We start from the raw sequence: 27265 nt of genomic DNA on the forward strand, positions 1-27265 counted from the left end.
CATGTTCTTATGTGCCAATCTGTTATAGTAAAAAGAGCACTGGATTGAGAGTCCAGAATTTTAGTCCCAGCTTTTCCATGAACTAACCAGAAAATATTTTTTCTGGGTAATTATTTCACTTTTTAAAACCTTCTAACCTGAAATTCTCTTTAATTTATCATTTGGGGACTTTGACCATTCAAAACTACTTCTTAAAAAATGCCTTTCTTAGGGACGCCTGGGTGGCTCAGTTGGTTAAGCAGCTGCCTTTGGCTCAGGTCATGATCCCAGGGTCCTGGGATCGAGTCCCACATCGGGCTCCTTGCTCGGCAGGGAGCCTGCTTCTCCCTCTGCCTCTGCCTGCCTCTCTGTCTGCCTGTGCTCGCTCGCGCTCTCTCCCTCTGTCTCTGAAAAATAAATAAAATCTTTAAAAAAAAAAAAAATGCCTTTCCTAGATTAAGGACCTGACACTCTGGCATTTGCCTTTTTGACTTAAATGCATTCTGGGGGTCACATCCCTTCCAGTCTTTATTTTATATGTTTACATTTTGAAAACAATTCCTGTTGACTTTTTTTAATTGAATTTTTTCAAGTAGATGTATTCTTAGAACAGTTTTAGATTTATAGAAAAAATGAGAACATAGTACAGAGTTCTCATATATCCCATACCCAGTTTTTAGTAATATTTTATATTAGAATGGTATATTTGCCACAATTAATGAACCAGTGTTAACATTATTATTAAGTAAAGTCCTTGGTTTATTTGGATTTCCTTTTTTTTTTTTTTTTTTTTAAACTTAATGTCTTTTTCTGGTCTCAGATTCCATGCAGGATACCACATTACATTTAAAGACTTTATAGATTTAAAACAGTTTTTGGTTTGCAATAAAATTGAGAAGTTACAGAGATTCCCTGTATACCTGGTAACCACATGTTCATGGCCTCCCCCATTACCATCACTCACTAGAATACTAACATTTTTTTTTTTTTAAACCAAGCATGAACCTCCATGGACACATCATAATTACCCAAAGTCCATTTTTTAACTTTGGGGCTCACTTTTGGTGTTCTGTGGATTTGGACAAATGTATAATGTCATATATTCCTCACTATAATATTATGCAGAGTATTTTCACTGCCCTAAAAATCCTTTTTTATAATGATATACAGTAGGGTAAGAGCAAGGAATCCTGAAATTGCAATATTTGAGAGCTACTTCATTCAACTTAGAGCTGTTAAATAAGAAATTGACACCTTCAGTAAAGCAGAAATAAACACAAAACACAAGCCAAGATTTATTAAGTGCCTGGCATTGAGCTTATTGAATTTAGCCTTAAAGGGTATTTATTTAGAATTAGTCTGCTGGATTTAAATCCTGGTTTAGTGTATTGGTTGTGGGACCTTGAACCTAACTTTTTTCATCTAAGGGATAATAGGAGCACCTGGGTGGCTCAGTTGGTTGAATGGATGCCTTCGGCTCAGGTCATGATTCCAGGGTCCTGGGATAGAGCCCCACATCAGGCTCTCTGCTAAGCTCTCCCTCTGCCTGCTGCTCTGCTTACTTGGGTGCTCTCTCTCTCTCTGTCAAATAAATAAAATCTTTAAAAATAAATAAATAAAAGGGATAATAATAGTACTTATAGAGTTTTGTAATTATTAAATGAGATTATATATATATATGTACATATATATATATATATATAATGTTTAACATGGTGTTCATTATATGGTAAAATGCTTGATAAATGTTACTTATTATCAGTATTTGGATTATTTCATTTAATCATTACAAAAACCTGTTCTATAGGTATTTTTATTTCCCCCAATTTAAAGAAGAGGACAAAAGGCTTAATGAAATTAAGGAATTTGTCTCAAGTATATGTATATATTGTGAAATGATAACCACAGTCAAGTTAATTAACACACCTATCACCTCACATAGTTACCTTTTTCTTTTTTACTTTGTGGTAAGAACACCTAAGATGTACTTTCTTAATGAATTACAAATATACAATGCAGTATTATTAATTCTAATCACTATTCTGTACGTGCTCTCCCGAGAACTTACTCATCTTACGTTATCATTTAGGAAGAAATATATTGATTACTGAGGATACTTAGTGTATTACTGAAAAATATAAAATTATACTTTAAAGTTTATTTGAAAGTCATTCTTCACCATGAACGAGACTTGCTATTATTAGTTTTCATATGGGGTGTATATTCCTTAATTCACTGTTTTCATAGAAAGCTCTTTTCTAGGAAAGTGTTAACAAAAGCGTTACAGAAATATTTGGCTGTACTACTAGACCCACTAGTGATAATAATGTGATTATGTCCTTACTGCACTTTGTGCCTAGGGAAATAGTTTAATAATATTTATTATCATTAGAGTTAACTTTCTTAGTATAAAACATTCTTTTTATTAGTTCTGGCTAGGAATTTTTTTTTTTTTCAAGTAATTGGGTAACCAGACTTGATGGAATGGAAGGTGAAGTTTCAATTTGTAACTTACTACATGCAAGATCTTACACAAATTATTTACCGCCTTTGAAGCAGAATTTATTCCTGTACAAAATTAGGATAATGTCAAATTAGTTCATAGAGTACTAGTGAAAATTAAATTCAATAGTTTATTTGAAGAAATGTTTTCAGCTGTTTTGTAGTCCATAATCTTAAAAGAGATCCATAGTGGAAAAAAAAAAAAAAAAATGAGACTCTCTGGTTTAGGAATCAAAGGAGGAAATGAATTATCCTTTAATGAATTTTCACTATAGGTCAAACACTTTATATCTGTTTTTTATTGAATATTTTTGCTCATCTTTTCCCAGTGAGGAAAGTGAAATTCAAGGAAATGAATAAATTATTTTAGGTCAGAACTAGTGAATGTGGAGACTTGATTCAAACCCAGGCTTGTTTGACTTTAAAGCCCATGTTCTTTCTACCCAAACATTCTGCCTTCTGTACACTTAGAAATGGAGTGTACTATTCATGAATAATTAAGAGAAAGATGAAAAGCTAATCTTTCAGGTTCTCATTAAGATACAGTGATGCCTTACATTTATTATTCCCTGCTTTACTTTCTCTAAATATTTCAAAATGATTTGCTTAATTTTTCTTTATAACAGCACTATGAGTTGGGTAGAAACTTTGTGAGATTTCATATGTAATTAAGTGTATCACCAGCTGGTTTTTCTCTACCTCAGGTCACTTATCTGGGGGGAAAAAAAGTCATGAAGAACATTAATGGTTATAGTTCACTCTACAAGTGAATAAAATATTTTACAAAAAATGAAAATTATTTTAGTGAAGCAAATAGTGTATTCCATGTCTTTTAATCAATTTTTTATAATACCTAGGCAGTCATGATTTCAAATTCACTAATGAGAAATACCTACTTTAGAGAAAATATCTCCATGAAAATCAACATTTAAACATTTCTTATCCCTTAGGATAAGGGAAGAGAAAATGGTAAGTTCCATGTGTTTGAGTAATCAAAGTGGTGTAGGTTATACGTAAGAGTTAAATAAAAAGGTAAGATCACAGAAACTGAATTGCATTCAATTTCTTCCTAAGTCAGCTTTTCATAGTGTAGCTTATTTTGTTGTAAGTTCATTCTCTTGTATAGAATATTAGCATATTCATAGTCTAGTATACTTACTGAAATATTTCAAAATCCTAATAGAAATTACTTTTGGGTTACCAATACCTCACTTTATATCTGTACAAGAAATCAAGGGTTATTATATTTTCAAAAGCTCTGGAGAGTGTTACCCTTACTGCAAAGGTATAATGGAGTATGTATAAAAACAATAGCATGTTTTGCAATGTATATGCAGTTAATTGATCATGCCTGTCAGCATTGGAGTTGCCTGAATTTTTACAAACAATAAGCAGCAAGTTATGGGTGCACCCTATGTAGATTTATTCAACAAAATTCATTTAATTATTGAGTACTTAATATAGTCAAAGTATTCTATTTTGCAGTCTATTAAGATAGGATGGCTACAACATAACTTTGCTTCCAGGAAACTTGAAATTTTATAGAAGAGTTAAATTGTATTGTAAACAACTAACTCTGTTTGCCCTAATAAATATTCTTGATTTTGTACAATTAACGTCTCTCTTTCCTGGGTAAGAAAACTAATTTTTTTATCAAGTGTTCACTATGTATAGACACTGTACTCAAGAATTAATGCATAGAGTGGGCTTTGAATAATGCCTTCCACTTTGTAGGTGCTCAACAAATACTATCTGTTATTCTTATCAATCTAATCATCAAAGCAATTATATGAGATAGCAATTCTTATTCTCATTTTATAGATGAACTATACAAAGACATGGATAAGTAACTTGCTTAAGAATACATAGCCAGGAAGTATTGTTCAGATCTGAGTCTAATGCCTATACTTTAGAACAGTGGTCTGAAATATAGTACGCATGTACCCTAGGAAATATGCAAGAGGACATATTAAGGTTTGAGAAGATACCAAAACTTTTATGGATTTTTTTTTTATTTAACAAGATAAAGGCTAATGTTTACTAATGTTTAGTTAAAATTTACTAATGTTTAGTAAGTTGTTGGCAATCTCAAAATATCATTCACATACATTGTATGTTATACAAAGCATCCTGAAGGGAGAGTGGGAGTTGATTTGCTCTAAGATTTGAGGGAACTGAATTTTATTTGTGCCTTGTTATGAGAAGTCACAGTTTAAACAATCCAGTTTTTTAAAAATTTAACATTCTTTCTTTTTTTTTTTTTAAAGATTTTATTTATTTATTTGAGAGAGAGTGCGGGCTTATTTATTTGAGAGAGGGGGAGGGGGCGCCTCAGAGGGAGAAGCAGACCCCCTGCTGAGCAGGGAACCAGATGCGAGACTCAATCCTTGGACTCCCGGATCACGACCTGAGCCAAAGTCAGTCGCTCAACCAGCTGAGCCACCCAGACATCCCTAAACTATCCAGTTTTAACTAAACTAACTCTTACAAAATAGACAAACTGACTGAAAAATAGAATAAAGATAGAATTATAGTCAAGCATATTTGAACAAGAGTGTCTAAAATGCATATGAACATATTATCAGCAATATTACTAAGTAAAGACAATGATGACTTAATCATATTTGACAATGTCAGCCAAAAGTAACTATCAAGAAGTCCATTTGGAATGTGAATTTATATTCACTCTCATTAAGGATGAACCTCGCCCATAGTGTATGATTTACCTAGAACCAAAGTGGCTGAAGTAATGTGTAAAAAATAAGGGGCAACAAATTATATCACAGTTGTCAGCAAATGCTGTTAATAGATGCATAGAAAACAGTGCTATAGATTTTAAAAGCTAAGTCTTTTTACAAGACTTACTGAAATGAAACTTAATTAAAGTAGTGCTATTTCTAATATTTAAGCCAGTGGTATTTGTTAGGGTGTATTTCACTAATACAAAGAACTACATTTTTCTGAATCGCTGGAAGGGTTACTGGGGGAAATACCTGTTAGGGATCAACATACTCTAAGTAATGCATTCTGAAAAACTGTGTTAACATAGTTTTGGGAGACTGGAGTGATTGGCTTGGGTAGAATGGAAAAGATTCCTGGGTAAGATTACAGAGGTACTTCTACATATGAATTTCATTTGCTCATCATTTATTTATTCATTTTTAGAACTTATTGATCTTTTTTTTAAGATTTTATTTTTATTTAACAGACAGAGATCACAAGTAGGCAGAGAAGCAGGCGGGGGGGGGGGGGGGAAGCAGGCTTCCTGCTGAGCAGAGAGCCCAATGAGGGGCTGGATCCCAGGACCCTGGGATCATGACCTGAGCCAAAGGCAGAGGCTTAACCCACTGAGCCACCCAGGCGCTCCTGCTCATCATTTATGAGCAAGCTATTTTAGCAAATCAGTTAAAGTCAAAAGTACACACAAGTGCTGTAGGATGTCACTGATGTGGTTAAATTCTCTTTAACAAACGCTTTACAGTCTAGTAGAACACAGAATCAAATATGGAAGGTTCTTAAAATTTTAGTAGAGGTTCTATAATGCTTTGTAGTAAGTGGAGTTTCTGGTTATTCAGTGGTAGAGTACTGAGAAGCAATATAAAATCTAGGGCAGTTATGCATTTTTCTTTTACAGAATGGCAAGAGTTCTATTTTTTTTTAAGATTTTATTTATTTATTTGACAGAGAGATCACAAGTAGGCAGAGAGGCAGGCAGAGAGAGAGAGAGGAGGAAGCAGGCTTCCCGCTGAGCAGAGAGCCCGACGCGAGACTCGATCCCAGGACCCTGAGATCATGACCCGAGCCGAAGGCAGCAGCTTAACCCACTGAGCCACCCAGGCGCCCCGAGTTTGCTGGCCTTTTTTGTCAGACAGGTGGCTGATAATACTATGCTCTCTAATATAAGTTTTTGGAAAAAAAGATGCATACTTGACCGCTTTTTTTTAAAAAAAAGTGGTGCTAATAATGAGTGAGAAGTTAACTGCTTTTTGAAGAACCCAGGGTATGGAGAGAATGAATATTTGTAGATATTTTCATTATAATGTGATATTTTGTTGTCCAAACTAGTGTAATTGTAAAACTCTGATTTCTGCATAATTGAAAAACTAGATAAAAACAGTCTGAATACTTTTTAAAACTTGGAATAGAATTTTATAACTTGTTTCAAAATCTTTCAAATGAAACCTTTAAATAGGTGTTAACATTATTTTGTTAACAAATTTTAAAAAATACGACATATACCTTTTAGTTTATAAGAACAACTGACATCTGGAAAGATGAAAATTTACTAGACAAAGCTCAAGAAAATTTTTTTTACATAATTGGTGGTTGGGGATTGCAAATTGAGTATTGTGATTTAATAAGCACAGCCAATGATGTTCTTCTTCCATTTGGAACTACTGTTTTGTGAGGCTTTTCTCCCATTGTGACAGCCATTACAGCAGGTATCACAATAACCTGAATGTAGTACCAGATTTTCAAATGACTATTTCACAAAGTGTAAAACCAAGGCAAGGTATAAAGAGCGGTAAATATTTAACCAAATTAGTCTGTCTAAAATTTTATTTTTTAGTGAGGGCAAAAGTGTTTTAAAATTGTTACTAAATACAACAAAATTAAAACTTATTTAAAAATAGCATTTCTTCTTTTCTCATCCTTTTAAGAGGCTATTCATATGTTCTGTAATGTATGTAACATGGTAGTCTAAGTCTATGGCTTGCAAATAATTATATATATTGAGGTGTAGACTTAACACTAACCAGTGTCGAGTCAGCAAAACAGAAGTGACTCAAAACAGAGGGACTTTAACCCAAAGAATTGGTTATAAATGTTTTGGAAAATCGGGTGGGAGGGAAAGAAGGTGACAGTGATACTTAGCAACGAAGATCTGTGGAAAGAAAGGGCAAGTTTTGTTACCCAACACCAGGACCCACGGTGCTCTTGAGGCAGCCGAAGCACCGCTGATGTAGCTGTTGGAATCACCCTTGCCACTGCTTTGCAGGAAGCTAAGCACCTGCACTCCTACCGCCATGGCAAGAGCCCAGCAGCCCACAGTTCCACCGATGCTCTTGTCCTAGCCGGGGGCTGTTAGAGTTTTGCTGCTCTTCTGCAACTGTAGTACCATTGCTGCCATCAGCAGTCTCAAGAGCTACATCCCAAGAGCTCTGAGCTGCAGGGCTGCGGAAGCACCATTGCCAGATTGCTAGTGCCAAAAGCAGAAGGAGGGAAAAAAAATGGTCTCTGATCTTTAGCCAGTGCTTCTCATTCTGGCAAAGCAATATGGGATATGTGGTTTTCGGGTTCCATGACAGCAGAGTATGGAAAGGGTGGGAATGGAGTTGAGAACCAACAGATAGATAAGTGATCTTTGTAGACTTCAAAAATATTTTTAATGATGGGATATAGAATTTTTGAAAATTGGAGAATCCATTGCTCTAGAGTATAGCAGTAGTAAAACTACATCTTCAAATTTTATTAACTTGTTTTAGAAGATGGATTCTGGTTTGTTACCTAAGACTAGGGTTGTTAATCAGGAAGGAAACACTGGTACTGTATCATTTATTTACAGCCAGTATCTGTTTTGATTAGTCACAGTAACATTTCTTATTGGTCTATGCCCATGCTTTATCAGCTATGAATATTTTGTGTATCACCCACAACTTCGTAAAATCTGCTCTGATTTATTATTTCTATATATTTATTAATTTAACTTTTCAAATAATAGTAATAATGAAAATGTAGCACCTGGAAAACTTCAGAATTTGTTTCATTTATAATACCTATATTTTGTAATATCTATTATTTTATTGTAAAATATATTTTATTTGATTAAACTGCTAAAGCATAGATTATTTAATGTCACACATTAATGAATTTATTGGTAGACAGAGTTTAGGTGAAATTTAATTGTTTTAGGCAAAACCCACATGAATTTTATTAAAATATTAGCTTAGAGTGGTTTTCAGTTTATTTCAATTGCAGATTTCTAGATATGACATCATAAGAAGTGTGTATTGGAGTCCCCGACCATTAAATTTCTAAAATGAACTCCATAATGATGATTCATTTCTTTCATAGCCCTTTTCATAATTAATACAGATTTAATTATGGGCAGTGTTCTTCCCTTATTGATTACTAATAAAACTGTTTCCTTAACTGGTGAGATACTTCTTTTATGTTCATATTCTACATAGGTTTAACAGATGTTGGGAGTATTACTTGTGTTGCAAAAGGTTCCATTATTACATTTTAAGTAGCATAATGTCAGTTTGAAACAGAGTAGGACAGCTTATTTAATTTAGAGATAAGTCTAAATTTATGGATTTTCAACATGAAATAGGGTTTTTTGATAATTTTGAAGTACCTGATATAATTATTAAAACAAAATTTAATTTAATATAATTCATTTCAAAATTTCTATTTCATAAGAATCCTGTACAACATTATACATTGTTATCTATCTGTATATCTATATACTCTGAATAATGAGATATTTCTGTATTTGTTCTTTTTTTTTTCTATATTCTTAATAGAAATGAAATAGTGAGATTTGATGTAGGTTCTTTTCCAGAAGTTTGATATGTCCTTATATGTCTGAAAGTTTGTGGTTTAAACCTATAAGTTATTGGGCTAAATGAGCTTTCTTAAATAAAAATTAGAGATACTGTTTCTACCCATTTTGAATCATCCCAGTGGCCTGTTGCCTCACAGGAGTTAGCAGGCTGTTATCATGCTGACTCTGTTATTAATAACTGGCTTCAATATTCCTGGACAGATTGTTATTAATGTTTCCAACCCTTTAATCAAACTGGTTCATGGTATGTTTCTTTCATCACTTTAGAATGTTGTTTTTTTTTTTTTTTTTTTAAAAGATTTTATTTATTTGACAGAGAGAGATCACAAGTAGGCAGAGAGGCAGGCAGAGAGAGAGAGAGAGAGGAGGAAGCAGGCTCCCTGCTAAGCAGAGAGCCCGATGTGGGACTCGATCCCAGGACCCTGAGATCATGACCTGAGCCGAAGGCAGCGGCTTAACCCACTGAGCCACCCAGGCGCCCCTAGAATGTTGTTTATATGCTGTTTTTCTTTGTTATCTTTTCTTTAAATTTTACTTTGAGACAGTTCATGTGATTTTTCTTAAATATATGTGAAATACATATTGAAATTATCTAGGGAATCCATACGCTCTCAACCTGTGTCTCATCATTACTCTTCTTTCAAAATTTCTTCCTAATCTCACCAGTTTATTATTCTAGAAATTTTTTTAGAGTGATTTTGTCAAGCCCCTTTCTTTATCCCTCACTAATTCCATCTGGATTGATTTTAGGCCTGACTTGTGCCACCCTATTAGCTACAAGTCTTTGGGCCTCAGTATTCTCATCTGTAAATGAAAACATTAATATTGCCTTTCTTACAAGGCTGTTGGGAGGATTAAATGACATAGTGTATGTAGCACTAAGCACAGTTCTTGACACATGTAATAGTGGTAACTTTTTAAGAATGAATCTTTACAAATAGTAGCAGCTTTGTAGATAGAAAGAATATGGAGACTGGGTTTCACATGTAGAATCACCCATCAGGACATTAGGGATCTCACCTGGAAAATGACAGCCATAGCAATTAAGATGCCTCCTTTATATATCTTCTGTGTGACTTTTATTTTTACTATAGAATACACTCTGTAATTTATGTTTCTTTTTCTTTGGGTATTGAATATAACCTGTACATATGAATAAATTATTATGTAAGTGTTGAAACTTTAAAGACAGTTGCCAGCACTGTCCTAGATTGTTTAGGAGAGAGAATTGAGCAGGGAGCAGGAAGAGTTCTAGTATACATGTCTGATACATTTCTCTAGAGCTAAGGAGATACTACAAATGACATTTTTATGTTTTTTAATCCTTTAATTCAGAATTTATTGTGTCATGAAAGTACTCTCTTCCCCTATGTTTCTGAAGATACTCATAGCACTTAAGATCAGTTTATGGAGGTAGTAACAATAATGAAATTACAACAAAATTGCAATTCAGACATTAATGTAGATGCTTCTTTTCCTATATGACCATATTACTCTTCTTTATTTGTGGAAAAAGCTGATTGACTCATATCTATATCTGAATCATTCTGTGTTAAAGATCCTTTTGACTTTTTGCTATTCATCATTCACCATGTATTAGCCACTATTCACAGTGTCACTGGTCACTCCTTGGAACTCCTGTCTCTCCCATTAAGAAGCTTCTGTGTATGGGTGAATTTATGTCATACCTTCATTTTCCATCCCTGTACTCCTCATTACACTGCTAAACAAAGCCATACAATATATCAAGCTTTCCAGAAAGTTTGAAGAGAAGAAGATTTGCATTGCAAAAATGTAAATGTCTTAGAAGTTAATATTAGGCATCACTCTCTTAAAAAAAATCTTTTGGCCACCTTGACATTGTGAATTTCTCAGTGCCCACCTTTCTTTCTGGTCGTTCTCCTTCCTCCCTCCTCCTTTCTCATGTCTGTGCTCCTCTACCTTCAAATTGTTACTAATTTCTTAGGCAGCACACTTTGATCCCACAAGAACTGTTCAGTCCCACTTTCTGCACCTAACCTGCTTACCAAGGTATTTTTCATCAAAGGGGAGTGTTCCTCTCCTATAAGGAATTTTAGGGCCAACTTCCAACTTATACTTGAACACCTTAGCAACAGAAGTGAAAGAAATAATGGATACATGAAATGTGAAGACAAGCTGAATTTTCTTCTCAGAGATAATGTGAATTAAAATTCTTCTGGCTATAGGGCAATACCTTTTTTCCCCCAACATTTTATTATGAAAATTTTCATATATAGAGAAAAGTTATGGAGAGTACTACTTTTTGCTCTTTTATAACCATTTTTTTTCACAACATCTTTAAGTAAGAAATACTTTATATGTAATTTAAAACATTTTAAATGCTATTTAGAAGTTTTTTTACTCTTAGAACTCAAATTTATTAAAGTTTTTCATTAACTAAGGTTTGTAAATTCCATGTATTATTATTGCTTTGTTTTTTTTTTTCATTTTTTCATTCATTCCTTTCATTCCTTTATTCATTCATTTAAGAAAACTCTATTGAGCTTTAACTATGTTTCAGGCATTCTTCCAGATAGTAGGCTGTCCTAGCTTAGTAAGTAGAGCCCCTGTTTTGGTAGTTCCCTCAGTCCAATGGCAATGTGAGACATATTAAAGGACAGATGACTATAGATAGTACTGCAAGGGGCATAATAAAGGTACTCCCAGTGATGTAGTTGTCATGTAATGTTTTTGTTTTTGTTGTTACTTTTTAAAACTTAAATATTTGTTGACTAGAATTGAAATGCATATCTTCCCATGTAAAGATCATACTACTGACCTACTATTGGTAAGCTATGATTTATCTATAATCTCTTCTAGTTTTTCTTGGGACTAATGGGATAAAGTTTTAAATCAGATGACCCAAATTAAGGATTACTGTCTAATTATGCCACATAGAATTGACTTTATGATGGTGGCCTCAATGACAAAGTCTGTCCTTAGTATAGCACTTACTCATTTTGACCCATTAACCCCAGTCTGCTTTTCTACCCATGTACTGGGGCTAAAACCCTTGTTCTGTCCTTCATTGCAGCATGAATTTTTTTTTTTTTAAATATTTCCCCTTTTTCTTTTGGGAATGTTCTTATGAACAATCTTAAAGTATTTCAACATTATTTTCCTGTTTAGCCTTATGTGATGTAAAAACATTAATGATGCCTGAAAAGGACATGGCCAAAGTATATATGGGATAGTGGTAAATGCTTTTGAAATTGGTTGACGTTTTTTCTTTCCAAATGAAAAAAAAATTTTTTTACCCTTCATGTACTTTTGGAAGTATTCATTTGCCAAAGTACTTCATAACTTTAAAATTAATGACATTTTATGCTCCAGGTTAATAGCTATTACTGATTCCCACAATCATTTAAGAATTTCATGTATAGTGTATTTGTAGAAGAACTTTAGTAGGCACCTTGGGGGCAATGGATAAAGTGTACTCCATGCGTCTATAAACCCCCTGCTATAGAAAAAAACCGTTTGTCTCCAGTCTAATCATAGTAGTTTCCCCCTGCTCCATAGTTGTCTCTAATCTAGCTTCAGTACCTCCCTCTGTTACACATTTGTCTCCAGTCTGACCTCAGGACATCCCCTGCACCACATGCTCATGCACACACACACATCTTTCATAAGCCACATATTGAACTTAGGTATTTATATTTATTTTTCCAGATTTCATTTTTAGCTTTCTAAGGGAGAAGCACAAAGTTTAAGGCACTGCATTACATGGCACATCACACTATGGAGTGGCAAGATTATTTCCTTACATTAGTATTGTTTACATGCCTGTCTCCCACCAGCCTGTGGAGTCTTCAAAAACAGAAACTAAATCATACGTTTTATCCTCATTTTTCACCCCCAAGTATTGTGAATGGCACATAATGGGCACATAATCCATGTTTAGTTAATGCACAGAGATCAGAGAAGGGCAAAATCTTTCTTGCAGAATGAGTCATTAGTATCAAAGTGTTCAGAATATATCTCTAAATAATTCAAAGTTAAAACCAAGTATACAAAATCAAATGATGGTATTATTCAGCATCTCTTATAAGTCATTTATAATTGAATCCTTGCTTTTTCCATGCTTTTTTTCAGGCTATTGGGAAACAGGGTATTTATTTTATTTTATTTATTATTTGTTTAGTTCTTTAAACCATTATTTGAATTAGTATTAGATAGCTGTTTTTTAGTTCAACTTAATGGAAGCACATATTTATGGAAATTTGGAAACAGAGGTGATTGAATGGCATATGTGAACTTTTAAATAGAGTTGCTAGACTCTTAAACCAAATGTATTGAGAAAAATGTAAATTAGAGGAGCAAATTTGCACTATATTGTATTAGTAAGCGAGGTATGAGAAGTCGTGAGGGTGTGTTGGGTTTGACTAATAAGCACAGAATCTTATGGATAGATGGGACTTAGCTGTCATTAGGTACTGGGAGAGAATAGAGTGCAGGGATTAAGCACATGATCTGTAAGCCAGACAGGCTGGGTTCAAATCCTGTTCCGGCAATGCTGTGTGACCTTAGGCAAATCACTTAACCTCTCTGTTTCTTTACTTGAAAGTGCCACTAAAAATAATCTCTACCTCATAGGTTCACTAGGATCTAATGAGTTAATAAAGGAAAAGTACTTTGAAGAGGACCTGGCAAATAGTAAGCACCTAAGCATTAGCTGTCATCATCATAATTATTATGTTATCTACTTCAGTTCTTTCCTTTTAAACTTAACTTTATTATTTTTTTATATGAAGAAATGGATACTGAGGATGGTTACATGGCTTGCACAGGCTATACAAACTACTTTGGCAATCCTGAGACTAAAACCAGTCTTCAGCTCCCACTAGGATCTTTCCACCGGATGAAATTGCCCCATGGCATATCAACATACAAAACCACTTAGTTTAACAACTATAACTACCAGAGTCTGATAGTCCATTAGGATTATTGTTTCTGATAGTCAGGATTATTGTTTCAATACATGGGTCTCCTGTCCCAGCAAGAAGAGTGTATCCTGAACTCCAGAAAGTACCAAGAATGTGTCACTTACTGTGCTTGGCATCTAGTAAAGTGTGCAGATATAGAAAAAGCGTTGAGGTGTTGTGTATTTTCACTAAGCCAAAATATTTGTTTTTCTTTTTAAAATTCAGCTAGCTAGTTGTTCTTTGAAAAGGTGAATAGCTTTCATGGTCCTTTACATTCCTTTGACTCCCGCTGGTGGAACTCAAATAATGTCTTCTTATTCTCCGTGCGTTAAAACAAAATGAAACAAAACAAAAATACCTAGAACCTTATTTTAAAAATCAGGACATAGTAATATCTAATTTGAATCAGTCTGTCAAACTGTGAGGCTTGTGTGCTTTTTTAAGTGACATTTTTCTTCAAACATTTGAATAAAGCTTTAGAGAAACAATAGGGCAATAGTAGAAAAACAGAGCATGCCAGGCTGAGCAGTAAGGGGTGAGATGCATGCTGGTACCTCAGGCACACTGAGTGTATTTTAGAAAGATTTTTCTTAAGACATGTGACCAAAAACATATCCCTTTTCTTTTATTACGCCCTGTGTATGTCCCCTCTTTATTAAGCTAACCACCCTTGAGAGGGGGTAAAGCACTATTGCAGCACCTGAGAATTGGAATTAGTGGTTTATACTGAGAGTAGAGGGCTGGACTCTTCATTTCCTACTAGAATTTTCCCAGGACAGTTTATGCAATGTGTGGTTAGACATCATCTTCTAATTTCTATGCTATAGGTTGTCTACTCTTAAAACAGTTAAAACAAAACTGATCTCTTTTCTGAGCATGACCCAAGATTTAACTCATTTTCTAAAATATTTTTGTGAATCAGGTGAAAATATAGTTGGTCTGTAAGTTATATATTGAAGTAGTTAAGTTATATTTTATTAACTGAAAACTGGTTTTTAAGGGAAGGAATTTATGCTTATATAATACAGTAGTTTTGTTTATGCAAAGGAGCACATTCTAATGTTTGAAGTATGGTAACACACTAAACCATATAAAAAAGGTGATTTTAAAATTAATATACTTAATATACAATTAATTATTGGTGCTCAGATTCAGGGTTTGAATGGGTCAGATGCATTCACAGTTTTCATTTTTATGTAAATTTTCTTTAGAATATTTAACCTCTATTGTGATGTTCCTAAGTCCCACCTAAATGACAAACAGCCAAACTGTACAGAAATATTTTAAGGAAGGTGGTTGTCTAGGTAGACAAGCAGAGTCTAGTTTTAAAATATTGGGGGACAAGAAGAACTTGTAACTTGTTCTGTTGTCTGTTGTTTGTAATTCCATAGCTGCAAATATATCACTTAGGGGAGAGAAAGGCACCTGGGCGTGGGGAAAGCGGGTAGGGATCATATGATGTGGTGGAGAGTGTAATACCAGCATTATTTTGGTTCTAGCAAATGAAAAAAATGCTTAGAGGTATCAGACAAAGAAAAACAGTTTTGTTTTGTTTTTCCTTTTAAGGAAGATTTATTTAGAAGCATTAATTTTATTTTCCCCTCCTAATAAAAGAACAAGGGGTTTCTGCTATGGTTTCAGACCCATATTCTCTGAAATCTGTCCTGCTTATGGTAGAAGCTCTTATGGGATTTATTTTTGTTGTTGTAACATTATCTACTATATGCATTGCACCTGTTCACACAGAGTACACTGCATTGTGATATTTGTACAGATAGATGCTTCAAATAAGAAACCAATCTGTCTCTTCTAGAGTACTAGTCTATTAGTTACTTAATAAACTTCATTATGTTTTTGTCTGCAATTTTGCATATGGTTTTGATTTATTTACTGAGCAATGATTTCTTCTTGCAGTTATCAGTTTTGTCTGAGATCATTTTCCTATTGTATGGAGTCTTTCTTTCAGAGCCTCCTTTAAGACTGCCTCTGACTTAAAAATCATTACTAGGCTTTTGTCAGAGCAGATTTGTGACAGTCTCTCACTTAAAAAAAAAAAAAATTAAAAAGATTGCACAAATAAGCTATGCATTTCACTATTTCCCTGCTAATATGCAAAAATGTATTTATGATATTACTGTAGCTGTGTGCCAGAACTGAAACAATACATTCCTCATAATGGAGCATAATAAGAAGGTGGAGCCAGCTGCTCTTAAACTGTTATTTGCAAGCAGTAATGATATAGAGAATATACCTTTTTCAATCTGTTAGTCTGGCAATACTGAACCTGTTGCTGCATTAGCACGAGTTGCATTTTGCTGATAGGGGGGGAAAGAAGGCTGTCTGCTGTCTGGTAGGAGGGCTTTGTCTGTGGCCTTTCTCTCTCTGTTTCTTTCTGTTTTCTTTCTCTCTCCTCTTCTCTCTCTCTCCCTCTCACTCGCTTGCTCTGTCTCTGTCTCTCTCTCCCTCTTTGCCCCCCCTCCCTCCCTCTCTCTTGCTCTCTCTCTCTCTTCCCGTCTCTGTGGTTTGTAAGGTAGGTTGCAGTGTGTGTATATACACAACATCAAGAGCAGGAAAATGGACTCATTAGGGAGGCAGGCAGTCATTACCACTCACACTGTACTTCCAGGGAGACACCGATTATGAGAAGAGAAACTCAGCGCTGGGGAAGAAGGTAGGGCAGACAACTTTCATAAAAAAAATCCTGCTTCCTCAATCCCCCCTTTACTATCATCTCCTTTAGCCCCCAATGCTTTTATTCTTTCTTCCTTGAATTTTAATTTCCAGATTTAAGTTTGACAGAGCTGTTGCTAGCTTAAAATTTGGAACATTTATAGGAGGCCTACCCTCTACTAATTTTCTTCTTACTTATTTAAGGGTGTGCCCTTGTGATTCAGTTTAATTACTTTAAAAATAATTGCAAACAAACCTATTTTTCTCACTAAAGTACCAAATAAATCAGTATCTTTCACTCTTCTATAGCAGACCCCTCCGTATGTTTGTTAGTCTCTTTGCTTTTCTTGTCTGTTTATGCAATTCCATCTGTCTGTCTATATATCATGTTGTCCTTATTTATTGCTAACTGGCTTTTGTTAGTTATGTGCCAATGAGTTTTAGCTGCAGTGCCAGTGCGGGTATTACTAAAGTGAGACTCTTGTTCTTTGTTTTACATGAAGTTTAAAGTCCATATTTACAGTTTAAATCCTTGAAGCAGGTTGAATACTTTTTGCCAGCATATTTATTTGATAGCATTGGCTATAAGGTGAGGGGTCGTCACAGGGTGGATAAGAATCTAGTAATTATTTTTATTATCACACACTCTTCTGTATACATCTGGGGGTTTATTTTGAGAGGAACAAGGTACTCTGTTTTGTAACTTTTATTTTGCAGATGGACTTTCGCATTTATAGGGATATCACTGGGATTAGTAAGAATGCAAAACTTTCTTAACAAACAGTTTTTATCCTAGGACAGTTTCTTTTTAGTATGTTACTGTTTATTTATGCTTGGGGAGGGAGAAGTGGGGGCTGCCATCTTTTTATGAAGTGGAAGCTATGAAGTATATCAGGCCATCTTATGCAAACAACTGCAAGTATTCATTTAACATTTCGGGGACTATAAATAATGCATTTGTTATTTCAAACATAGTTCTGAGGTGCTTTGTTTTTCCTTTATTTTTTTTTTTTCTTTTTTATGGTGGAAAAGTTGCATTTGACAACTAGCTGACATTGTTGAACAGTTTTCCCAGAACAGTGTTCTTCAAAATTCAAAGGAGTAAAAAGGGTTCATTTGAAATGGGACTCTTAATGGAGTTTTATTCGGATTTGTCCGAAAGTAAAAGTGCCATTCATTTGATAAAAATTAAGTCAGATAGTAAGATACGCAGATGTTTTGAGCATATACAGGAAGAATGATAAAAATGGATGTTGATATATAGAGATCTTTGATAATAACAATCACCTTTTCATAATAAATTATTTATTTAATAGAAGTGGCGGACTTTTTTTTTTTTTTTTTTTAATTCCATTAGGCCTTTCTGACAACACAAAGAAGTCCATAAAGCAATATTCTTAAGCCACCTGGGACGCTAGAGCAGATTCCCCAAACATATTCTCAAGGTTCAGACCTAGTAAAATGTTTATTAAAATCCATTATTCCAAGAGGGTGGTGAACTTTTGCTGCTAAAAGTCTTTTTTTTCCCCTTTCTTTTAAAAATTTATTTGGAGACTTTTAATTTGCTTCTATTGCCTAAAGTGTCTTTTAAGCTGGAAAGGACAGCTTTGACCAAGAATAGAACAAATACTAAGTACACTCAGGTCCTGTCAGAGAATTTTTTTCCCTCAAAGATCTAAAGGGAAACTTTTGGGGGAGTCTGTTGAAACCGTGTGTTAATGTAGGTACACAGTATATGGTGTTTCAAGTGTGATTTTCTCCATTTTAAACTCTTGACCCAAGAATTTGTTTTAAAACTAACATGTCAAAAGTGTGCATGTCTCATGCACCTGTCATTTTCTATAATAACATTGTAAGGACTATCTAAAATTCTACCTTGTTTTCGAAAGAATTTTTCATTGTCTCTTGATCAATAATTCTCTTTTTCTGTGTACATGTACGTGTGGGGATATCTGTGTGCATATATGTGAATGCATGTATATATTCTCACACGTGTATGGGTAAAGAAATCAGATTCTTTGCAGATGGAACATTTAAAAATTTAATGTTAAGCATATTTATGTTAATGAGAAACAAAAAATGGAGAGGCTTAGGAGAAGATGAAAATTTCTTTTAACCTTCTAGGAGTAAAAGAAAGTAAAAATTTAGTCATATTTATGGTTGGCTTCATTTTTAGAGTGTGTATGTGTTTTCTTTTGCATTATAATTCTTAGCCTTCAGTAGATTTAAAATATTTTTAGTATGAAAAGTAATCTTGGCCTTTTTTGGGAGGGGCTGTCACAATCCAAATATTGCAGGACATTGTAAAATGTGCATAAGTAAACTTAAAACCAGTGTACTCTGCTATGTAGGGCTTTGAAAATCTGAAGGCTCGTGTCACAGGAGGGCTATAGAAAAGCCAGAAAAGTCATTAATTAGGCTTACTGGTTATGGTAGACCTTTCCTATCAGCACATGAATTCTATTGAGAGCCCCGAAGTCTTGGTCAGGTCACAGTGGGTTTCATTTTAATATCAGAGCGGACAGTTATCTAACACACCCACATGAGGAAGTGCTCTAAAGCAGTTATTTCATGCTTTGCCATGCCCTGTAGCTAAAACAATTTGGTACTGAGTGACGTGTGTGTGCTTTTTAACTTCTCTCCGGTAAAAATCAACTTTGGCTTCTTGAAAAGGACCAAAACAGTGGACTAGGAAGACAGTATAATTCATATGCTAAGCATATGCTGTTTTAAACTTTTTTTTTTTTAAGTTATGGGAAGAATTACTATGATTATTTTTAATATAAAGACTATATGGTAATTTCCTGGATTTTACTCATTAAGATTTCAAAACTTACAGATACTTTTCTTCTTCACATTTTTCTCCAGAAGCCTACATTCCTCAAAAGGATCACAGCTGCATACTTTCCCCCGAAATGTGAACAAATAAATGGCATTCCTGTTTATTTATCTATTTTTGAATTTTAATGATTAGTCCTTGTGCTAATTAACAAATTCCTGTATTCATAAAAGCTGGCACTTCATAAATATCCAATTGTGTGATTATCTACAAATGTCCTGGCTTTCTATAAATATAGAAATTATCAGTGGATGTGTTTATGGCCTTGTCCAAGCCTGAGTAGTGATTGGCCATGCTGCCACGTAGGAAACCAAGTTCAGACCCTGAGCAAATGTGTTGTTCCAAGGCCTGGCAAGGTGTGTGGAAGTAGCATATTGCTAATGTTACTAAGTAGTGATTCTTTCTGGCAAAGGAAGGACTGATGTTGACAGTCTTTGAATGCTGCTAGTTCCACTCTTCTTCAGTCTTAAGGCTGGGCTCTTTAGGTCTAAAAGTTGATAATGGATATTAAAGCTGACTTGCGTTGGAGGCCACTTTAGAAATATGTTTTAGCAAACTACATTTTTTGGGAAAATATACTGAACTTGTACAAAAGAAGTAAAACTGTATGTCCATCCCAAGTTCCTTAACCAGTGAGAATCTTACTAGCAAGAAGAGGTGCATAGAGCTGAAAAGAAAAATCTAATTTTTTTTTTTGTTTGTATGGCTGTGTAACTATTGCAAGCAAATTAGAGAAATCAGATATCACTTATAATAGGAATAGGACAATAAATACTATCAGTTGAGCAAGTACATACATATAAGAGTTATCATTAAACTAGAAATCAACTCTTTTAAATTTTTTTTTTTTTCGTATTGTATAAGCCATTTTAGTTACCTTGTACAATCATTAGGTATTATTTACAATGATTTAGGAGTCATTACTGGCCATTTGATTCTTTGCTGTAAACTTTCAAATCCCATATAGGATTCCTAGGTATTTGGCAAACTTGAAACTTAAAATATTCCTTTCAAACTTATATTTTGTACATTTCCAATACTTAATTAATTTCTAGCATTTTGCAGAATCCCCAGGGATAGTCCATGTTAAATAGCTAGTAAAATCCTTTTAATTCTTCACCAAATACCCAAGGGCAATATCTATATCTAGAAATTCTAGAGAATGCCTGAATTTATAGATATTCCTGTAATATAAGTATTATACATTTAATCATTAAACAACATTGATGCCAATTACATTTAATGTATAAAAATTATATTCTTTGAGTTCTTTACTTCTGATTTCTACATAGGCAAGCTTTTGAGGCTGTGAGAAGAAATAATGCTACTATCATTACTGTCATGTATGTAGTAACCACTGTAACAGATGTTGGGAACAACATTCAGGAGCCCATAAGTAAAAAGGGCTTTTCTGCCACTCTCGCTGTTCAACTGTAATAATAATTACATGGTGTGCAAATTATGCTCAACTCTTCATAACCTCTCCTCCACTCTAGGATCAAGCCTTTGGTGATTCTACAGTTCACTTGAAAGTAATCAGCTTGAGGACATGGTGCTTGCCTTTATGGAGTCTTTCGATACTCAAGTGAAACTCAAGCCAGGGATGTTTTGCAGTTCAGTTAACCAATGCAGTGCTTTTATACCTACTCTAACTTAGGGAAAGTTAACTACTGACTTCCAAGTAAAAATATTGGGACAAGGAACAAGGGCTGAATTCATTGGCCCACCCAGTGACTAGATGGAAACTGAGGATGTTATTATTAATTTCTGAATATTCAGTCTTATCTTTGAAACTGATGGAAAGGGTGATCATCATGATCACAAGCATAATGTATTTACTTCCTTGATATCAGAAATAATTTAGCATTTACGTCTGTGTCTCAAGTATAATGAATTTAATGTACATATAATATATTATACATTTAAAATATTAAGAATTTACTTGAAAACTTTCACTATTAAGAAAATAATGTAAAGATTTGCATTCGGTACATATAAAACTACTTAATGGAATTTGAAGTTATTGGAAATTAAATAGATTTCCGGGAAATTGAAACTAAAAATGGTAATAATTATGAATTTTATACATAATGGTATTGTTTTGTTCATAAAAAATTCTTAATCTAAACTTTTTTAAAAACCAGGTTGAATTTAAATTATTTAAATTTTAATTCTATCTAATGGTTAAAAGCCTTTAGTTTTTTACTAAATGAGACTGGATATCTGCTATTTTTACCTTTCCTTTCAGAAATGTTCTCTGAATTACTGTTGTAATCAAATTGTGATTTGTTGTTGGCAAATTCCTTTTATAGTATGAGCTTCTTTCCAGTAAATGAAATGCATCTGGGAGAAAATTAAAGCAATGTTGTCAGTTTGCTCAGGTACCAAATTAAAACTTAGAAAAAACTTACTGGCAAGAAACTATGAGTGTTCCAGGCTATGTAATTTTTCTGGTAGATATGTGTATGTATATGAAAACTGTATGGCTACTCTTGCAAACAAACAAAAACACCTTATTCAGACACCAGAGCATTTAAACAATGAAAAAGTTATCTTCTTATGTTTAAATAGGAAGTAGGCAAATATAGTTGCCAGGGTGGCTTTATACTGTTGGGTTTTTGTTTTATTTTGTTTTGTTTTGTTTTGTTTTTAAATACTGAACACACTACAGTGACTTTTGGCCCAGTACTTTGGATTTGCACATACTTACGAATGTCTCCATCTTCATGGTCAAATGCACCTATCACCTGCACTTTAGGTTGGGTCAAAAGAGCTAGAATAGTTCTTTCTTTATCTTGTTCCTTGAATCAACTGTGGTATTATTGCTTCACCTCATCTGGAGAGAGGAGAAGAATAGACATTACTGAGAAGCACATGGAGATAAGAATAAAAGTGAAGCTGCGGGTGGAGGGGTAGGTGCTTTTGAAGTTTCTAAATTTATAATGAAAGAAAAAGACTTTCTTCCCAACCCCAGTAGAAGCCATCTGACCTATCCAACAAAACACAAACTACTTTCTTCCTACATCTCCTGACAGTAGGTCTGCTAAATTCCAAAGGTGCCACCAAAAGATCATAGAAGAGGAAGTCATAACATCTCACATTAAAACTACCATGTTCTCTGCCAGGACTTCTTCATACCTTTTGACTTTGAGGCCTTAGGTTTGGAGTTATGAGCAGATTTTCATAGTTGGTGGACAGATTTCATTTGTTTTGATAAGAAGCCTTCCCAACAAAGAATTCCCAAGGCATGCGGCAAAACAGCATCATGAGTTAATTAAAATGGATGAATTGATCGACTATGTAAGTTTGTGTGTGTGTTTCTTCTCTTAAAATAAAATGAAGTCAAATACTTTTTATATAAAACAGAACAAAAAACAACTCTAAACTTCCTGCCAGGCTGAATGGATTTAGGTTTCTTTTTACAAAATGGCTTTCTGAAACCATTTCTGTGTGGTGGGTTGGACCAGCACCTTCCACTCTATTCCCTGCTACTTGCTACTTTGCTTTCTAAATGTTGAATGAATGTAAAATAAACAAACAAACAAACAAATAAATAAATATTGAATGAATGTGAATAATTTGTTAGTTTAAAAAAAGAAAAAAAGAAAGCGTGTTCTTAAAACAGGTTCAGAATATATCCTTGAAGGTGTGTTAGGACTTATATACAATAGCTTCAATCCTATCAACTTAGCATGAAACTATGTGAATAAAAGTTTTAGAAACTAGTTATTTTCCTAGCATGTAAAAACAAAAACAAAAACAAAAACAAAAAACAACAACAAAAAACCAGCACTCCCTTGGAGAACAGGAGGCATTAATTAATGCCAAAAAGGATGTAAAGTGGTTAAATCTGGAGGCCTGGTTTCTAGTCCTGACTATAATGACTTTGAATAAATCATAATCTCTCTGTCCCTCAAATTCCTTGCTTATAAAATGAAGAGAAAAGCTCCTTTTTAGATTTTCTTTTATCTTTAAGAATATATGATTTTATTTTAAATAACTGTATGTAGGTTATTCTGCTTGCATTTTCCACCTATAAATCATAAACATCTGGAGAGAATTTTAGGTTGGTAATGATGGAAGATTTATAAAGAGATTTTAGTTGATCTGAGAGAGCACATGTACTTTATTTTTTTGGTCATTGTTCTTAGCTTAAGTGGATATCACAGTGCATTATTGGGTCTGTTTAATGATTCAATTAATGCAGTAAACCCAAAATTGCCATTTGTCAAACAAAGTGACATAATTGCCTATGATTTGTTAAAGGACATGCTTTTAACTGAGTGAAACACTATGGTTCCACTCCTCCCCATTGGCCACTAGATGGAGAGGTGGTCCATGTCCACGGCCTTGTCCATGGTAAACAGTTTACTTCTGACTTTCCACTGGCAGAGGGGCACTATATTCCTTTGGAATTTCCATGGACACACAACATGACACTTTGCAGAAACCATCAGAGTATAGGTTCTCTTCTGTACAGGCATCATGTGATATTTATGAAATGCAAAATGATTTACTCCTTCCTTTGCCGCCATTATTGCTTGTAGACCTAGGAGAAGACCAGTAATAACACTCTGGTTTTAGTTGTCACAGTAGGGTCTTTTGCCTCTTTCCAAATTGTCCATTTAGAAAGGGCTCTGAAATGAATGTCAGCACGACAGTGCCACCTTGTGTCCCTGACGCATGAGCCAGTGAAAAGGAAAGAACAGGACATTTGCAAAAATTCGGCAAATTGTTTCAAGGTCTGCTTTTGCAGTAGCTGCACAAAAATCTATGTTTTAGTGTGTTTGGAAACTCTTACTACCCAGGGAGAAATTAGGATGTGTGCATTTTACCCCTACCTTCATCCTGCTGTATATTAAAAATACTTTAAAAATTACAGGCACAAACAGGGATGTGTTCAGTTAGAATTGGAGATGAAGAAGGCAGGGATTGTCAGAGATACTCGCCTAATCACCATTTAGAAAGCCTTTGGCCAGTCATTCCAGACAGTGAGGTGGTCCTTCCTGTTTATTCTCAGAGCAACTTTTATATGCTCTGGTAATATCACTTTCACACTGTATTGTTTGTAATACATTTTTGTATTGTTTTGTATTGTTTGTAAGCGTATCTTCCAACTAAACCATGAGCTTCTCAAGGATATAGTCTGTGTCTTATTCATCCTTCTGCCTCCAGAACTTTCTATGGCATTCAGCCCAGAGGCACTCAGATGTTTGAGATCTGACTGAATGATTATGTCTGGCTGGTTTATAATTTATTTGTTTTATTTTTATTTTTTGTTTTGGTTTTAAATAATCTTAGGGCCTTTTCTCTTTGGAAATACACTTCTGATACCACCTTCTTCCCAAATTTCTCTTTATAAATTTACTTTCTCTCACATTAAAATGGATGTTTGTTTTTGATTATGAAAAAATTGCATTGCTGATTTGCAAGTGTATATTGTAGTTGACTTTGGGGTAAAGATACTTAATTTCTAGTTTTAGCTTTATATCAAATTTGTTGTATTGGGTAAGATACTTAACCTTTCTAGGTCTATTTCCCATGCATAAAATAAGGAGGCTGGACTAGTTGATCTTAAGGTACTTTGGACTCAGGGTTTTTGTAGGGGTTGGACACATGTTAGTATTACTCTAGTTGTATATTTGGTTTAACAGTTTTTAGAGTAACACAATAGCTGAAAATTAAATGGCTACCCTTTGAAAGTGCTATTTGATATTCCAGTTTTAGAAGAGGAAACTAAGGCACAGAAGTTTTTCTTACAGAGAGTTGAACTGCAAGTGGGCAGGGCAAATTGTATTATAACTGATGGACATTCCAATTTTTTGGTTAACTTCTTTGTTTATTTGATTTTGATTAATTGAGCTCCATTTTCCTTCTATCCTTTAACCATAAAATAAAAAAATTACAATAACTTTAAATGGTAAGATAAACCCATGCTTCGGTATGGGACTATAGACTATTTGCATTTTAAAGACTTTTTCATATTTTGAATTTTTTTTTTTTTTACTAACACAAATGAGTGTTAATTTTGAATTTTAGAATTTTTGCATTGGAATTTACATCTGGGATTTCAGTTCCATACATTACCGTAAACACCAGCAAACACCAGTCTGACTTTGGCCAAGTTGCTTCAGCTTTTTTACTTATTTGCAGAAAGGTAGTAATAAATGTTACCCTTCCTATCTACCTCACAAGGTAATTGTGAGGATTAAAGGAGTTCATGTATATGGACTTTCTTCATAAATAGTAAAGCCCTGTACCAATATTAGTAATATTCATTATTATTACTGTTCTAATTAAAGGAGGATTGGATAATAGAAACTGGTAGATAATAATTGGATAATAGAAACCAATAGAAATAATAGTTGGAATGTTTCTTGGTGGTTGTAGGCTCTGGAGATACATGTTATGTTTACCCCATTACCTATGTTTTGGCTTAAAAACCTGTAATAATAATAATGATAATGCTTATGAATCTGAGATTCATGTTTTCTTTGGATAAATTTTTACCTATCATAAGTTCATTTTTGATGGTGATAAATTTATTAAAATAGAAGTGAAAACATTTAAAATAACCAACTAGGATACAAATTTTATATACCTTTTTTTGATATTGTAGTATTGGACTCCAGTCTAGTGTTTTTTTAACTTTGGTGTACTCTAAAATTACCTAGGGTAGGGGCCCCTGGGTGGCTCAGTGGGTTAAAGCCTCTGCCTTCGGCTCAGGTCATGATCCCAGGGTCCTGGGATCGAGCTTCGCATTGGGCTCTCTGTTCAGCAGGGAGCCTGCTTCCCTTCCTCTCTCTCTGCCTGCCTCTCTGCTTACTTGTGATCTCTGTCTGTCAAATAAATAAATAAAATCTTTCCAAAAAAATTACCTAGGGTATTTGTTACACTTCAGATTTCTGAGGTCCATCTCTAATAAGTCTGGGATAGAAATCCAGTATCCTGTGTTCTTCGTGGTTAACACAGGTTAGAAAATACTACTTTTCTTGGCTGTTGTACATCATAATCAGCTGGGGCCTTTTTAAATGAACAGGTTTTTAGCTTATACTCCCAGATATCCTAAATCAGAATCTTTAGATCTAGATTTGGACATCAATATTTTATAAAAACAACTTGACAGATTCTAATAAAATTGCAAAGTTGGGAATCCCTGCTCTTATTTTTATGGTGTATTGTTCAACCATATTTACTGTTACACCTGAGTTCGTTCTCATAATTCACATTATTCTCTAATGAAGTATAATCTCATTTTACATAGAAGAACAAAGTTGGTACAGCTGTGTAGGAGAAGTTCAGCCTTGAAAAACAATTACCACTCTTGCCCCTATAGCCCTCAAATTAAGGGAAAAAAACGTTAATGAGACCCTTTCACATAAATTGCTTCATTTAGTCTTTACAATAATTCGGTTGTATACCCTGGTTTTCTACCCCTGTTGCAGACAAAAAAAAACCCACAAAAACCAAAAAGGAAGCAAAGAGTGAAGCTCATAGAATAGGTAGCGAGTTTCACACAGCTATTAAACATCAAAGCTGGATTCAGAGCCTCTACTCTTTTCTACTATATCATATTATTTTCCCCCAATCAATAAATCTTTACCAAGTTCCTTTTATGTTAAATGATAATGTCTAGCCTTGAGGGCCATAAAGTGTATTGCTTACAGTATAATAATTATTACTTTCACCATGTAAAATTAATTGATATATTTTTTTTCTTATTCTGCCATTGAGAAATAACTTTTAACCAGAGGTAAAGTT

General features: G+C 34.1%; 1 protein-coding gene across 15 annotated transcripts in view; it reads left to right on the top strand.

Annotated features, from left to right (window-relative positions):
- ZBTB20 (zinc finger and BTB domain containing 20) overlaps window positions 1-27265 on the top strand; it is a 785951-nt gene that overhangs the window by 24967 nt on the left and 733719 nt on the right. For 4 of the 15 annotated variants that reach the window (XM_032360084.1, XM_032360167.1, XM_032360136.1 and 1 more), the window contains exon 1: window positions 16482-16666. The exons of the other annotated variants lie outside the window; for them this stretch is intronic. The gene's annotated coding sequence lies outside the window, so the exon portion shown is untranslated. Of the gene's footprint in view, window positions 1-16481; window positions 16667-27265 lie in introns of those variants that run through there. 15 annotated transcript variants of the gene reach the window in all.

The sequence above is a fragment of the Mustela erminea genome, chromosome 1 (genome assembly GCF_009829155.1).
Source record: "Mustela erminea isolate mMusErm1 chromosome 1, mMusErm1.Pri, whole genome shotgun sequence".
NCBI classification, from domain to species: Eukaryota; Metazoa; Chordata; class Mammalia; order Carnivora; family Mustelidae; genus Mustela; species Mustela erminea.